Below are 15607 nucleotides of genomic sequence, written 5' to 3'. Positions count from 1 at the left end.
ACTGGAGCCGGATACATCATTCGGACTTGGGAGGGCCAAAAAAAATTTGAAGGTTTCTTTCAATCGAATGTGGTATAGAGCGGGGCAGGGCTCAAGTCTTAGTGTGAAAAATTTAAAAATCTTCACGACGATAATGGATTAAAAGTTCGGGATCAGAAGCATTTATTCATGCAAACCTTGGCACGGATCATACCTTCTCAAAATTGTCTTTTCAGGATTTACCTGATTGCCTCCCATTACCTGAACGTGACCGAAGCCATGGAGAGTGAAGATGCACTACTGGGTCAGTAGACAAGGTCTAAATTAATTCACTACATTAGCCGTTTGCATTTTAAAACAAGTCAAACACGGCTAACAAAATCGAGAGTTCAAAATATACATTTAGGAAACAAATGGGCGTTGACACGACAATCACTTTCAATCGTATAGTTTGCAAACCCTACCTATAGGTACTAAAAATCAAGATGGATTTTTTTGATGGATTCTTTTTCAAGATGCCTTTAATCCACGATTCGGTAGGGCTTAATTTTTCTTTTGCTTCTATATTGGGACTGTTTTCAGCATGGGCATTACCCTGCTAATCAGTGCTGCCATTTTATTTTAGCAAAAGATTCCGTAATAATTCCGATTTCCAGAAACATATTCCGATTTGCCAAAGTTCCGAGAAAAATGCCGATTTTTTTCAAAAATTCCGGGGGAAAATTCCGAAATACGCCCGGATTTAGTTCACAAGATCGTCAAATTTGATCAAGAAGTCCCTAAATTTGATCAAAATAGCGAAAAACCGCAAATTTCGAGGAAATTCCGAAAATAGCTGAAAATTCCGGGAAAAGTTCCGATTATTAGAAAAGTTCCGAATTTCGGAATTAATTCCAGGAAATGACATCACTGCTGCTGATAAAATATCACCCGATGCAGTTAAATATTTCCCGATAAAATAAGGTGAGCAGGAACATTAGAAATTAGAAAAACGCGCGAACTGGCAACACCGCCCTCGGTCCCAATGAAGCCGCGGCGTAAACAACCCGAAAGGCCGACTCTCATTAACTTTCGCGCGACAAACATCGATTAGCATGTCCCTTGAATTCTAGCGCCCCCCCCCCCCCCGGTCCCCTTTTTATCTAGATGACCCCCTCCTCTGGATTTAAACTGATAGTTGTTTTGGACACCAGTTTCGTTTTCTCGTTGCTTCGAGCGAAGCCTTGTTTACACTTGTCTGATCCCGATTCCCGATCGCGTGCCTCGGATACCTGTCGACGGAAGTCAACTCAGGTGGAAGTCGAAGGGATGACGATGGCGACGTTAATTCATGTCCCTGATCATTCATCAGGTGGAATAATTGGATTCACAATTTGACGACCGGTCATCACCCTCGGAGAGCGTGGAGAGAGATAAGAAGCCACGACCAATGACAGGAGCGCATTGGCAATGGGTCACTCAACATTGTGTTTTAAATGGCCTGGTTACACGCTCAAATTTCCGTCAAATTTCGATCAAATGATGACCAAAATGGCGGTCGAGAGTTACCTAGATTGATGAGTAAAATTAATTAAAAAAGCGTGTTGATTGAAATAAGCATGAAATAAGCACGGTTGTGTGGAAATCAGATGAAGGATGAGCCCCACAGTTCTATCATCTACCATCAAATTTTTGCAGGCCGCAAAATTTTGATGGTAGAAGTAGATGACGCGTACCAGTCACCATTTGATCAGGAATTGATGGGAATTTGAGCGTGTAACCAGCACATAATATAATATTCTGAAATCACCAGGTGAGTAGGTCAGTTGCGCTAGTCACAGAATCGCATTTCGATGCTTGATTCTCATGGATTACATAAAAACAATAAGATCTGTCCAAACGGCAACTCTCTGTTTAATATTAACCGAGATATCGCGCTTTAAAAAATGGCGGTTCATGACGTCATCCACCGCGGTAGTGACACCCTTGGTTTCTTCCACCTTGCTTTCATCCGAGTTTCGCGTTGAGTAGCCAGTGCAAATGTGCGTCACGCTGATTGATGAAAGCAAGGTGGAAGAAACCAAGGGTGTCACTACCGCGGTGGATGACGTCGGAAACTCAACTTTTCAAAGAAAAGTTTCTGTTTGGGCAGAGCTTTTATTATTTCCAGCTGATCTACAAGAATCAAACATCAAAACACGATTCTGTGACCAGCGCAACTGACCCATTGCGTTTTTTTGGATCCGAAATCCCGGACAAGCCGGGAAGCATAGTCGATGCTGAAATTTTCAAAGCTCGTGCTACTGATAGAATCAACACAGAACACAGTAACACAGAGCACACCGGTTAGGGTCATTTGAAAGCGTCAATTTTTAGTTTTTGAGTAGAGTCCATGGTGTAACCCTGCTAAAAAGTTCGTTTCCGTCTTAAAACCCACATAGTAAAAACACAACGTTTGAGTTTGTATGAAATTTCAATTCCTGAGGGTGTAGCTATCTCGTAACGATTACTACTTCTCCGCTGCCACAAATAGGAGAGAAGACACTTCACCGCACCATTCATGAGACTTTCCTGAATCATCAGTCATACCGAAAGGCAAATCTACGCATACTACTGTATTTTTTAAAGCAAGTTTATTTTGATTCAATGCCTGGTCTCTACCCTAAAGGGAAAAGCTCTGCTTCAAAAACAGGTTTACGTCGAATAAGATGGGGAAAATTCAAGAGCGAAAATTAGATACGGTTGACTATTATGATATTCATTTACAAATATCAAGGTTGAAGTTGGATCGACAATTCATCGACAGCATTCCGCATAGATATGCCATAGTCGGCAGCGTCTTCGTCTATTTATAGTATTGAAATTCTCTGTTTCATAATCTCGAAGCTCTCTTCAGGAGAGGGAAAGGGTTTGAAAGAGTTTCGATGTTTCAAAATCGACCTTCACTAATGGTTCGGTAGTCGCCTGTTCAATTTAAATACTGCTAAATTTCAAGATATTATTGTTTCAGCACCTTGACCAACGAGTTAAAAGTATTGTACAGGGAAAGTTCCGTCAAAATATTCCTTAACCAATTGAAAATAAAACTAAAAAGTAAAGCTTATTATAATCTAAAAGAATTTTTTAAGGAACCTGTATAATTTCATTTTGCTTAAATCTTTGTAATTGTTGTATAAATTGTAAATTTGACTTGTGCCAGAGCTGTTTACTATAGGCTGTATGCATCAATAAATTCTATCTATCTATCTATCTATCTATAATTTTTTTTTAAAAAAAGCCCGATAAGTCAAATGGATTAGATTTTGCAATAATGAATCGCTTAAAAAAGGGGGAAATATTGCATATATGCTGTTTCTGCAATGAGCTAGAAATAGTGGTTCCTCATTGCAAAATTGGTCCAAATCATGTTATGGCAAAAAAGATATTTCCACACAAAATTTGATTCTCTCAAAAAATTATGGTTTGTGGTACAGTGTTATGAATTCATACAATAATTACCGACATACTCTGGCAAGCTCAAGCCACATTCACCAAAAACGTTTTGTAAATGCTAAAAGACGTCTGATTTTCTTTACCAGGGTGTCTAGTATTTTTTAATTTTGAAAAATCCTGATATTTTCTTGATATTTTGTAAAAAATTCCTGATTTTTTCATTTTGAAAATTTCTGATATTTTCCTGATTTTTGATGAGGCCTTCACTACATGACTTGAGCGCTGCGGGGGAGAAATTATCGGAAACAAAGACGGCGCGACGACTCCTGGTACGGTAGGCAAGAAGCAGTAAGACTTCTCCGCTAAGGAGATTCGCGTAAGAAAAATTCCTGATAAAATGTCCGATTTTTCCAATTTTCCAGATATTTTCCTGATCGGCCAAAATTCCTGATATTTTCTGGTTTTTCCTGATGCTAGACACCCTGTTTACCTTAATTACAGTACGAGTATCATTGTGTTGGGAATCAAGAAGGCTCCTGACACATTCGCCATACTTTTATTCAATGGTGGGAAATAATTTTAAAAAAACTCAGAGCATGCGGCTGGAATTAATATCGCACATTGTTTAATCTCTTGATCAACGCGGCGATCTCTCAAATTTTGAGTGGCTGTACCGGGAACTTCCCCACCCCTATTCCCGACACATAACTTTCCCGGAAAGCTTTGTGCACTCGAAAATCTGAGTAGAAGACACCGAGCTGCGTAGAGAAGCGCGGGGATAGGATTTTAAAATCAACGAACGTTCTGGTTAACAGTGGCGTGGCAAGCTTTGCGATAAATCGATTGATCTGCCATTCAAACCTATGGAAAAGTATCGATAAACAAGGTGTTCGTAACGAAACCCTTAATATTCGATTCTTTACCGGAGCTTCAAACGGGGAAATATCGATAATCGATCATTCACGTGTAGCCCGGTCATTGAGTGGACTCGGGTGTTCTATTTGGCATGCTCGCGCCCATTCCGCCGTGCTACGGAGGAACGCCGTATAAGCCATCAGGCGTTGCCAAATTTCCTCCGAAAAACGACGAATTTTCAGGGAAATTGTGAGTATTTTTCCTCCAATTTTTCGGAGGACTTTCTTAGAAATGTTATCTAAAAAGTCTGAAAATTTCAAGGGAAAATATTTGACTTTCTTCAAAAATAGATATTTTCGGAGAGGAAATTTGGCAACATTCGAATGCTCATACGGTGTTTTTCCTCACCACGGCAGCACTGCTTTCAACAGTGGATCATGCGGAGGCGTGGGGCGTTCTCGCACATTGAAGTTGATTTTTAATTCCCGTCCCTTTTCCCGTTGACTCTTCCGACTCCTGTCAGACGGGTTGACGACGTCAAACCTCACTCTCTTGCCAGATCGACGGAGAGGTATTTTAATCAAATTCAAAGCGAAAATGCTGAATATTAAAAATAATTCATTGGGGGCGTTCGTTGATTTTGTTACTTGGCGCAATGTTTCTATTGTTTTTACTCCCGTCACATCACATTATTGCCGTACTAAGGAAGAACGCCGTATGAACATTCGAGAGTTGCCAAATCTCTCTGGATAAAAATGAATTTTTGAAGAAAGTTATGCATACTCCTCCTTGAAACGATCACCATCCTTGAATGATAGAATTTGCAATGATCAAAACGCGCAGCGTAGAGAACGCGTAGTGCGTGAAGTATTCATACAGTCTTGTAGGCGCTATTATGCGTTCCGCGCCAACCGCACCTCATTTGTCACGATTGGTTTAAGGTGATTCGATGGACGCCATTTTTTGTGTCAGAACGGCATGCGATACTATCTATTTTTTCAGCTACTCGTCATTTGTCTTGAATTTTGAGATCGCAATTCTGTTGTCAGGAAACTATACAATTCACTTACCAATTTTGACAAACAAATTCAACCTAATATAGGTGTGGTTTTTTCAGAGAAAAAATATCGCATTCGAGTGCAGTTTCAATATTAGTATCGAATGCGATATTTTTTCTCTGAAAAAAAAACACACCTATATTACGTTGAACTTGTTTGTCAAAATTGATAAGTGAGTTGTTTGTTTAGTCTTCTGACAACAGAATTGCGATCTCAAAATTTGAAAAAATGACAAGTAGCCGATAAAATGGAACTAATTGATGCGATACATCGCAAGTCGCTCTGACAAAAATTATGGCGTCCATCGAATCACCGTAAACGTTTTGAATCTCCGCTCAACATTTTATATACTATTTCTTTTCCCTGACACAACCGGCGTGAGGAGGATAAAAATATGAAAGAAGGACAATAACCGCATCTCATCCGGCATTTTCAACAGCGTTGACCACAGAGAAAAAAAGAAAGCGAGAAAAAAACCCGTCACCACACGCCGAACGCCCTTCGAATGCCGGGAGAACTATTTATTGGTCTAGTGGAAAGGTCTGCTTGTTTGTTTCGCTCGCGGGGAATGCGTCACAGCGTGGCCGTTAACAAAGTTTTCGCCCTTCGTCGCGTCGACGGCGCGCGAGTTTGTTTACTCCACGCCGCCATAGTCATAATTCGTAAATAGCATAATTAATTAGGAGTAAATCTTGATTAAATCTCTCCGAATTGCAGTGAAACGGAGACATTAACGCCGCGCGGCGGTTCCAAGCGCGACACGGAACAGGTTGGACCACGACGCACTGAGGGTGAGAGTTTGTGTCATCTTGAGATAAAAGCTGTCAGGTTTTGGATAAAATAGAATGTCAAAGCGGAATGGGGTAGGGCGACTATAATTGGACGGATTTAAAGTTTGTTTTGAAGACGTCCAATTATACTACCGATAAACGTCCAATAAACTACCTTCAGGGCCCTGAGACACATACGATGTGCTACACTGGAAAAAAACACATTGGATCTAGAGTCCAGACTCTTGAAAACAATGACAAGAAAAAATACTCTTGATTCAATCGGATTTTTACTTGAATCAAAACGAAATCCGCTTAAATTAAGAGGCTTGGTTCTTAATTTAAGCTAGATTCTGATTGAATCAAGAGCACTTTTTCTTGTCGATGTTTTTAAAAGTCTGGACTCTAAGATCCGATATGTTTTTTTCCAGTGTGTGTCATCTTGATAAAAGCCGCCAGGTTTCGGATAAAATAGAATGTCAACACGGAATGGGGCAGGGCGACTATAATTGGACGCATTTAAAGTTTGTTTTGAAAACGTCCAATTATACTACCAATAAACGTCCCATAAACTACCTTCAGGACCCTGCGACGCGTACTGCTGTGCTAAGCAAAAACGCCGTGAATCCATCAAGATTTTCCCGCGTTTTTTGGAACTTGTCACTTTATAAAATATAAACTGTTTTACGCATGCGCGCCTTCAATTTTGCAGACGCAACACGGACATCCATCAAGTACGAATAGTTGTATCTCTGCGCCTTCATCAACGTGCGCCCTTCCTCTTGCTCTATTTCATCTTATGTTGCTTCCATTTGACCAAGTTATAGTGGTGGTTTTATCACATTTACTACACAATTCTGCCGTGCTACGCAAGAACGCCTTAATTCCATCAAGATTCTCCCTCGTTTTTTGGAACTTAAAAATTTATAAAATAAAAACTGTTTTACCCATGCGCCTCAAATTTTCAGGTTAAGTTCTTGATTGTTTTTGCGAAAGAATTCTGTAAAAACTTTGTCCCAAGGTACACGAATTTTTCTGCTATGATACATTGTTTCCATAAAATTTAAAATGGCGTTTATGGCGTTTTCGCGTTGCACGGCAGCATAAGAATACATGAATGACAAGGCCCGTGTCACAACACGTCGTTTCATTCACGAAAGAACGTAACTGCATTTCAATTTCGCCAAATTTCCTCTCGCATATTGCATTTCTACCAGGAGAATCTTGAGCATTTTCAACTGAAATTCTCACGGATTAGTCTTCTCAGCTCATGCAAGAATCAGAAACATTTCGGACAAAAATTGCACGGGGAAATTCAAGTTAAAACATTCGATGTTTTGGGTCACTTTTGCAACCTTGGAATTAAGTTATGTTCTTTCGTCTGGGAAATGACGAATAGAGATAGGATAGGTTCTTTTGGTTTGAATAAGTCCCACTATCGGGGTCTTTGACGAAGCTCTTAAAAACTTCGGTCGGCGTCAGTGCGAATCGTTCCTCCATGCTCCGGTATTACTCTATGTTAAGTTTTTCTAGACTATAAAAAAAGGGGGAAACGCATAGTATTACACATATTTCAGGTTACTTTTCCCTTAAAATATTAGGCCATATCAATCGACAACTGCTATATTGCAGCGAATTATAAGGTTATGTGATCAAACTGGTTGAGAAAGACAAAATTGCGGGCTACTTTTAGATACTTAGAATGCTTCACCGTAATTATTTGCATTTTCCATCCGAGGGTTTTTTCTCTCGAAAGCAGGGTTTGGCAGCACTTCCACTAATTACTAACGGAAATTTTCCAGAAAAAAAGAATTTCATGGTATTTTCATGACTTTCTTATACAATTGCACTGACGGAAGACAAAAATATGATGGATCAACAGAACAATTCCATGACCGGACTTGCTTGCGTTAACGTGACGTTTCTGCAGATGCCACGTTTAGGAAGATTTAATTTGAAATACATCTTCCACACGAAGAAATATACTCATGTTACAAATAGTTTCGGTTGATATAGGAAAAGTAACACAAACCACCCAAAATTTTTATTGATTTTGGTTTGCGTTGGATAAAATACAAGAAATAAACACTTAAACATTTTATTTTATTTTTGGATTTCGCATTTATTTTAAATTGACTGTTGAAACTGATTGAGAGCATCTTCTAAAACATCTACACTGAGAAAAATCTATGGTTTATGAACCAAAACACCACTAATGTGGTAAAGGCAATTCATAACGGTAGCATACAAATCTTAACGTTGTATGTATACCTTAGTAGGTATGGTATACCCGCAGACCGAGAATCATTAATTCATATTGGTTTATTGGTGTTCCATTTCCATAGGAGCTACTAATTGTTTTTGGAGGCCATAGATTTTTCTCGGTGTAGAATCATTATCAATCGTTAAAATGAAATCCATGTGACATAGCTAACATATGGTAAAACCATACAACCATGACGTTTCGGGCCAATTGCATGCCCATTCCTAGGTGGAAACAAAAGCTAGAAATCAAAAAAAAAAAAAAAAAAAAAAAAAAAAAAAAAAAAAAGGATAGAATTAAAAGTATGAACTCTAGCAAACGCTATAGGTTCGAAATGTCCTGATTGGGTTTCTACCATATTTTAGCCTTGTTAAATCCATTTCTTCATGTTTTCTTTTTTTCTTGTATTTTATCGTTTCAACACGTTGTTGCGTCGCGTTTTTTTCATCACTTCGAGTTGAATTCAACACAGAAACAGACGAAAAACCGGGAACCCGAGAATCAATCGGAGATTAGAGTTATTTTTGTGTTCCAAATTATCCAAGCTTTTGTGTCATTTGCTCTCTCAGAGTAGTGTTGTACGTTTTAGAAAATGAAGCACAGTTGGAGCGCGTTTAGCAGAAAGAAACCAAGCACTTCAGCCATTGCCAAATTTGACTGGGCATAATTTAATTTTTCACTAGAGAACGTTTGTGCGGATTTCTTCGAAAATTTTTAGGGCTTCGCATCGTACTGTGCAGCAAATTCACTGAAATTTGTACAAAAATCCGCACAACCGTTTTCATGTAAAAATTTAAATTGCCCAGTTAAATTTGGCAATGGCTGTGACTTGGTGCCTTTCTGCTTAAGGCGGTCCAGTCGCTCACTTTCTGGTAGGGGGAAGCTTGGATCGGGACGTACCTCATGTGGACATCCGGGGGGCGGGCGTCCCGCTGCTGATTTCCGCGGATCACTGAACTATTCACTTCGAAAAATTTCAAAATTTCAAATTGGGGAAAATTCACACGCGCCTTGCGAACGGCGGATGACAACTGAAAGTTGGAGCCGTTGTTCGGATGACGGCGGCTAAATTTAAACGCGAATTTGGCGCCGGCTCAAAAGCGCGCTCCGCGATTGAAGGTGATTCGAGCCCAGGAGCGGGCCGCGCCGCACAAGGGATCCAGTTGATAGGGGAGGTCGGATAAACTTTGGAAACTTTAAAAGCTTATAACTCCGTTTATACAAAACTTTGAGATTTTAAAAGTGGTCCCAATGGTTTTCTCGTCGCATTTTCTTCCAAAGGCACCCCTTAAAATTTAAAATGTAACGAATTAAACATCAAAATTTGCAGTTTTAGTCAACGATCTCATGTCCGATCTCTCGGATTGACTCGGTCCACTGTGCGCCGCGCTGCATCAGCTGTTGTCTCCCAATCATTCACCCTCAGCGTGCAACCGTTGCATCGCTGCACCCTCACTAAGCAAAAACGACTTATCAACATTCGAGCGCTGCCGAATTTCCTCCGAATTATACACTGAAAAATGTTCCACCATCTGAGCTGTATATAGTATGTTTAATGTATCATATCCATCGAAATATATTTGCCACGGAATCTAGAAGATGAAAATCCCTGTAGTTTCTCTGATATCTCTGACACATATCGGTATTTTCCTGGCATATGAAGATATACAGAGTGGATTAATCGATTTAATTTGAATTCATTTTCATGAAAAAAGTGTGGTTGAAAACATCAAGCCTATTCTAAGGGGCAAATAAGGACGATTGAAATTTTTTTCTCGGACAAGTTAGCCATTTTTCCCTGAATTTGTAAATCCCCTGGAGTTTTTTCGATTTTTTTTTGTACGGAATTTTCTGACTGCGGGCAACCCTTCCGTCCTCTGAGCCCGGAACGCGGACGGTATGTCCATACAGCCCGTAAACACGGCCTCCACGGCCGGAGTTTTTTTTTCAGTGTGGGAATTTGTACTTTTCTGATTCAGGAGAACCAATCATATTTGGCAATAACGATAAAAGTTTTAAATTTTATTTGAAAACAAACTTACAATTCAATCAATTTAATTTTGCTGCGTAACACTTCGTCTAATTTTACTCAAAACTGATCTATTTCGTTGGTTACTTCGACCGCGATCAACTTGAGATGAAGGTTAAGTTGGCAAATTTAAAGGGTGAGAAGCGATATACCCCTCCCAGTCCGAGCCTGTGGCCGCTTTTCTGCGCAGTGATTTCGTTGGTTGTTATTCGTCGGGGGTAATTACCGTGCTTGTTTTTTCCGGTGTCGCGAAATTAAGGAGGAAGGTCGCAGCTGGAGCCGGGGAGGGGGCTATAGGGGCTTTTAGCGCTATCCGCCGGTGACAAAAGGATCCGAATTCCGAGGTCCGAGGTGTGAGGCGCATACTCATTTCACCGAGTTGAACGCACCAACAGATCAGGAAGCCGCACCCTTTCTCGTTTCCATGCCTATGTTCCTCACCATTGACGAGCTTCCAAAGCTGTAAAGTGGCGTCAATGTGATGTCTCATAGAATAAAAACAAAAAGTAAATGGAAAAAAACAAATAATTAAAAAGGAATGGACCTAGTTCATCAGAGAGGAACCAAGCCACATTTTCGAAAAAAACTGAGTTAAAATTTTAGTCATATTATATCCTCCTGTCAAAAACTGAAAGTCGAAAAAAAGAAATTAGTTTGCAAAAAGAGCGGGGTTAAAATGTGTTTTTGTACATTGAGCCGCATACAGAAATATTACTTCAAACCTGTTTTTCCAGTTTCAACTTTATGCGGGTTGGTTCCTTTCTGATGAACTCGGTCAAAAGGCATGATAGCGTGATAAAAAATCCGTTTCCATAGGTTGGAAATGCAGGTATATCGATAATGACTGCATACGCTACCGTTCCTCACGATAATCGGACGCATCAAAATTTCGGTAAATTACGTTAGGATGACAAAATTCAAGAATATTACGAATTTTCAGACTTAATGAGGGGTTTTCTTTAAAAAAAAAAATTCCTGACTTCCCTTTGAATTTGCATTTATGTTCCTATAATACACTTTTCATGAAACATATTCGCCAAACATTCGCCCAGAATCTCCTTCAAGAAATAGGTTCTGCAATTTCACGACCAGAGCACTGAAGTAGGCAAAGTAAAAAGATACGCGCATACCTGTTTAAAGAGAGAAAGGGTCTCATCCTTCACTAAAGTTTTTCAATTCTTTTAAAAAGTCTCGATTCAGTGATACAAACATTATACCGAAGCTTCTTTTATGCAGGAAAATCTTCGGCTTAGCTATTGAAAATACGCCTAATGTATGGAATTTAAAACTGACCAATTATCATCGATTTTGAATATATTTCTTCGGAAAGCTTGTCAGTTAAGGGGTTTCCTTTTCTCTGGATTCGCTGCCACAAATTCAATTTCACTTTCATTATTTTTCGAATTGTGATTCACGACTCGTATATCATTTCCACTTTTCTCCGCATTTTTTTCTTCAATTGCTAATCAAGTTAGTCACTCAATCATTCTCTCGATGGAATGCTAGCCTCGTCATGCGAATGGACGTGATGCCAAATTTCTATCAATTTTACGTCGATCCACTCCTCTCTTCGGGCCCTAGCTTCTCTTTTTGCCGTCCTTGTTTTAGTTTTATATTCGGTCAACTTATCACCTGTTGGGTGACTCGGCTACATTCTACTTTCGTGGCAACGAATAGTTTTATTACCAGTTCCGGATGACCATATTCGTAATAGAGCAGTGGCGTTAATTGCAATATATCGTTTGTTATGTCATTTAAACCTATGGAAAAGGATCGATATGGACAGGGTGTTTGCAGCGAACACCTTAATGATCGATTCTTTACTAAAGGTTAAATGGCATAAAAATCGATACATCGCAATTCACGCCACGCCAATGATTCGTAATGGAGTAATTTTTTATTACTCATCCTGCCTTGACTTTCCCGTCATATAGTCAGTTGCTCAACCAATTGTGGATGTCCATCTCATTTAGACGATAATTAAACAATTTTAAACAGGATCAGCCCAGCTATCTTTTACGCTGCCAAATTTCCGTAAATTATTTTCTCAACAAACAACGAAGTAACGCTTACTCGGGTCAACTTCTGTGAAAATGATCTTTCTCTTTGAAAGAAGATACGCAATTTTATGAAAAATTCGTCATGAAAAAATTGGGGGGAAAATTTGAATTTTTTTTTTTTTTTTTAAAAAAAACATGTGTACCATTTAAGTTCTTCCCGCCCTGCCTAAAAAATTACTTTACCTCGGTTTCCAAAGCCAATACTGTTGCGCTAAGGGAAAAATCCGTGCTAGCATTTGGATGCTGCCAAACTTCCGCCCATAAAATATTTAATTTTGAGAAAGTTAAACAAAAAATTCCCTTGATATTTTCAAAAATTCTTTGAAAATTGGCGGAGAGATATTTACAAGCTATTCAAGAACTTCTCATTTTATCAAAGAAACATTGTCGTTACCTATATGAGGGCTCATACGGCGTTTTTCCTTGGCACGATAGACTGGAGACCCTAACTCAAAAATTAACTTAAAATTCTTTGAAATTGGCGAAAAGATATTCACAAGCTTTCCGGAAACTTCTCTTTACTTCAATGAAATGTTGTCGTTATATGAGGGCTCATGCGGCGTTTTTACTTAGCACGGTGGAATACTGCCGTGCTAAGGAAGAACGCCGTATGAACCTTCGAGAGTAGCCAAATTTCCCCGAATAAAACGTGTATTTTTGAAGAGAGTCATGCTTATATTTTTCCTTGAAATTTTCAGATATTTTAGATTCAATTGTGAACAAAATTCTCTGAAAAATTTGGAGGAAGAATAATCAGGATTTTCCCAGTAAATTCGGTTTTTATCGAAGGAAACTTGGCAACGTCTGAAGGCTTATACGGCGTTCTTCCTTAGCACGATAGACTAGACACCCTCACTTGCTTTTTTACGTGTTGCTGTCTACTTTTCACTTTGCTCGCTCACCGAGGATCCGCGGGAGGAAATGAGATGAAAACAAAACGAAGAAACTTCCTACAAAGGAGCGAATTAGCCTCGAGCTTTGAGGCATTGTCAGCGAACACGAGGTCACGTTCGCGTGGGTAGCTCAGACGCTAGTGAAAGATACATCAATCTCCTATCGCTCGGAAAGCCCGACAACTTTCACACTGTAAACACGGGGGAGATACGCGACTCGGCATAACTTTCGGCAACCACGCCGCGGATACGAGCACCGTCACTGCGGCAAAAGAGGGGATGACGCCAGACCGGAAAAATCAAAAACGGCTGAGCAGAGGGATGCGATGCGGAGTCCCCGAGGGAGCTATGGGACGCTGTTACCGCTTCGTTCCTGATTTTCCGATTTTTCTGCATTTCGTCGGAATGAATTAGACCGCGTTTAGCGGAAAGGAACCAAGCCACATCAGCCATTGCCAAATTTAATTAGGTAATAAAATTTTTACAACACTGGAAAAAAAAAACACATCGGATCCAGAGTCCAGACTCTTGAAAACATTGACAAGAAAAAGGACTCTTGATTCAATCAGATTTAAGCTTAAATCAAAACGAAAACCCGCTCAAATTAAGAGGCTTGGTTCTTGATTTAAGCTTAAATCTGATTGAATCAAGAGTATTTTTTCTTGTCGATGTATTTATGAGTCTGGACTCATAAATACATGTGGACAAATGGACCAATACAAATGGACTTTTTTTCCAGTGAACAACACGTTTATGCGGCTTTCTGTGAAAATTTTAGGGAATTTGCTTCGAACTGTGCGGAAAATTCACCGAAATTAGCACAAAAATCCGCACAGCCATTTTCATGTAAAAATTTAAATTGCCGAATTGACTTTGGCAATAGCTGACGTGGCTTTGTTCTTTCTCGCTTGATTGAGAGGTTTTCAATTCAAAATTTGAGAAGTTATAGACCGGAGTATTATTTGTATCCTATTTTGGAGAGAACGTAGGTGATATTAATTTTTCTATGCAGATACGATTCAATGTTATGATCAAGAGATAGTAGCTTCTTATTGCAAATTGTTGGTAGACCCGAGACTATTTGACTGCGGGTTTTGGGAGTACCAAGTCAGCCTTAAAATCTTTCCGAAATTGGAACAGGCGTATTTTTACATTATCGTTGGCATCTGGGTGACGTAGAGGCACGGGAAAAGTAATCAACATGAACGAAGAACCGCTGCGGGGGTAGTTGGGGCTTCTTTGAGCCGAGGACTGTTTACCCGCTCCAAAGAAAACGTGGCGAGAGATTAATTTTAGATTGTGCTGTTGCTCTTGAGTCTTGAGGAAGCGGGTGAAGGTGAAGGGCCCTTAGAAAAATTCCGAGAGGAGGAAAAGTCATCCTTTCGCCATTCGCGTCATGCGCTCGGGTGAAATATTGAGATATCGCATGTCACAGAGAGTACGGGTCGGAGAGTGCCCCGATCTTGATCGGATTAGTGCCGGAAACGCAATTTCAACTCGGAACGTCGTTCCCTCAAAGAAACTGAGGAGGTAGACGGAATTTCAAAAAATATCTCGATTAGCAATAAATAATAGAATAAGCTATGTTCCTTTTTTCTTTATCGTGTTGTATGGTTCTCACATTTCCTTTTTCACCCGATGTGAATCTTTCGGTAGTCAACTTAACACACCGACGTATGTCACGTAAAGCGACCAAACCGAGTGATACAACTATTTGAACTTCGGAGTAGCTCACATTGCATAAGCAACGCATTTAAGGCGCTCTGAGTTTTTTCGCTTGCGCTTTCCTTGAAGCCCATCCTATCTCTTTTTTTGAGGATCTGACCTCGTCGATCAAACTCATGTGATAAGATTGAGTTTGTAGAGATCCTTTTTCAAGTAGGTGTTATCATAAAGAGTAGAATAGTAGATTCGAAATGTTTAGTCTAAAAAACTGTAAGAACTTTGATTGTTTACGTATTTCTGATCCTTAAAATCATATTTGCGATCGAAATATCACCTCTTTGCATGTATGAAAGCATGATCCCTAATCCGAACTTGAAAAAAGCCAAATTCATTCAGAGGAAGGAACAAAGTTTCCACAAGTTCCATCTCACAATCATATTCACTCCTGGTGAAATCAAATTCATGGTGGTGCTTGTAGAGTTTTTCTTGGCAATGATAATGACAATTTTTTTTTTTTTTTTTTTTTTTTTTTGAAAACTTTGACAAGTTTGGCTAAGAAAGAACCAATTGGTTCTTTCTTGTAACACTCGATCTGACAGAAAAGTCCCAGGTTTCGCATAGAGA

The 15607-nt window shown here is 39.6% G+C and overlaps 1 protein-coding gene across 2 annotated transcripts in view; it reads right to left on the bottom strand.

Moving 5' to 3' along the window:
• plx (PTB_TBC1D1_like and TBC domain-containing protein plx) overlaps positions 1-15607 on the bottom strand; it is a 130923-nt gene that overhangs the window by 76082 nt on the left and 39234 nt on the right. Inside the window, exon 1 of one of the 2 annotated variants that reach the window (XM_072302730.1) lies at positions 9237-9387. The exons of the other annotated variant lie outside the window; for it this stretch is intronic. The gene's annotated coding sequence lies outside the window, so the exon portion shown is untranslated. Of the gene's footprint in view, positions 1-9236; positions 9388-15607 lie in introns of those variants that run through there. 2 annotated transcript variants of the gene reach the window in all.

This window comes from Bemisia tabaci, chromosome 7 (assembly GCF_918797505.1).
Source record: "Bemisia tabaci chromosome 7, PGI_BMITA_v3".
NCBI lineage: Eukaryota > Metazoa > Arthropoda > Insecta > Hemiptera > Aleyrodidae > Bemisia > Bemisia tabaci.
The sequence above is the reverse complement of the archived record's forward strand: the minus strand, read 5'-3'. Positions and strand labels throughout refer to the sequence as shown.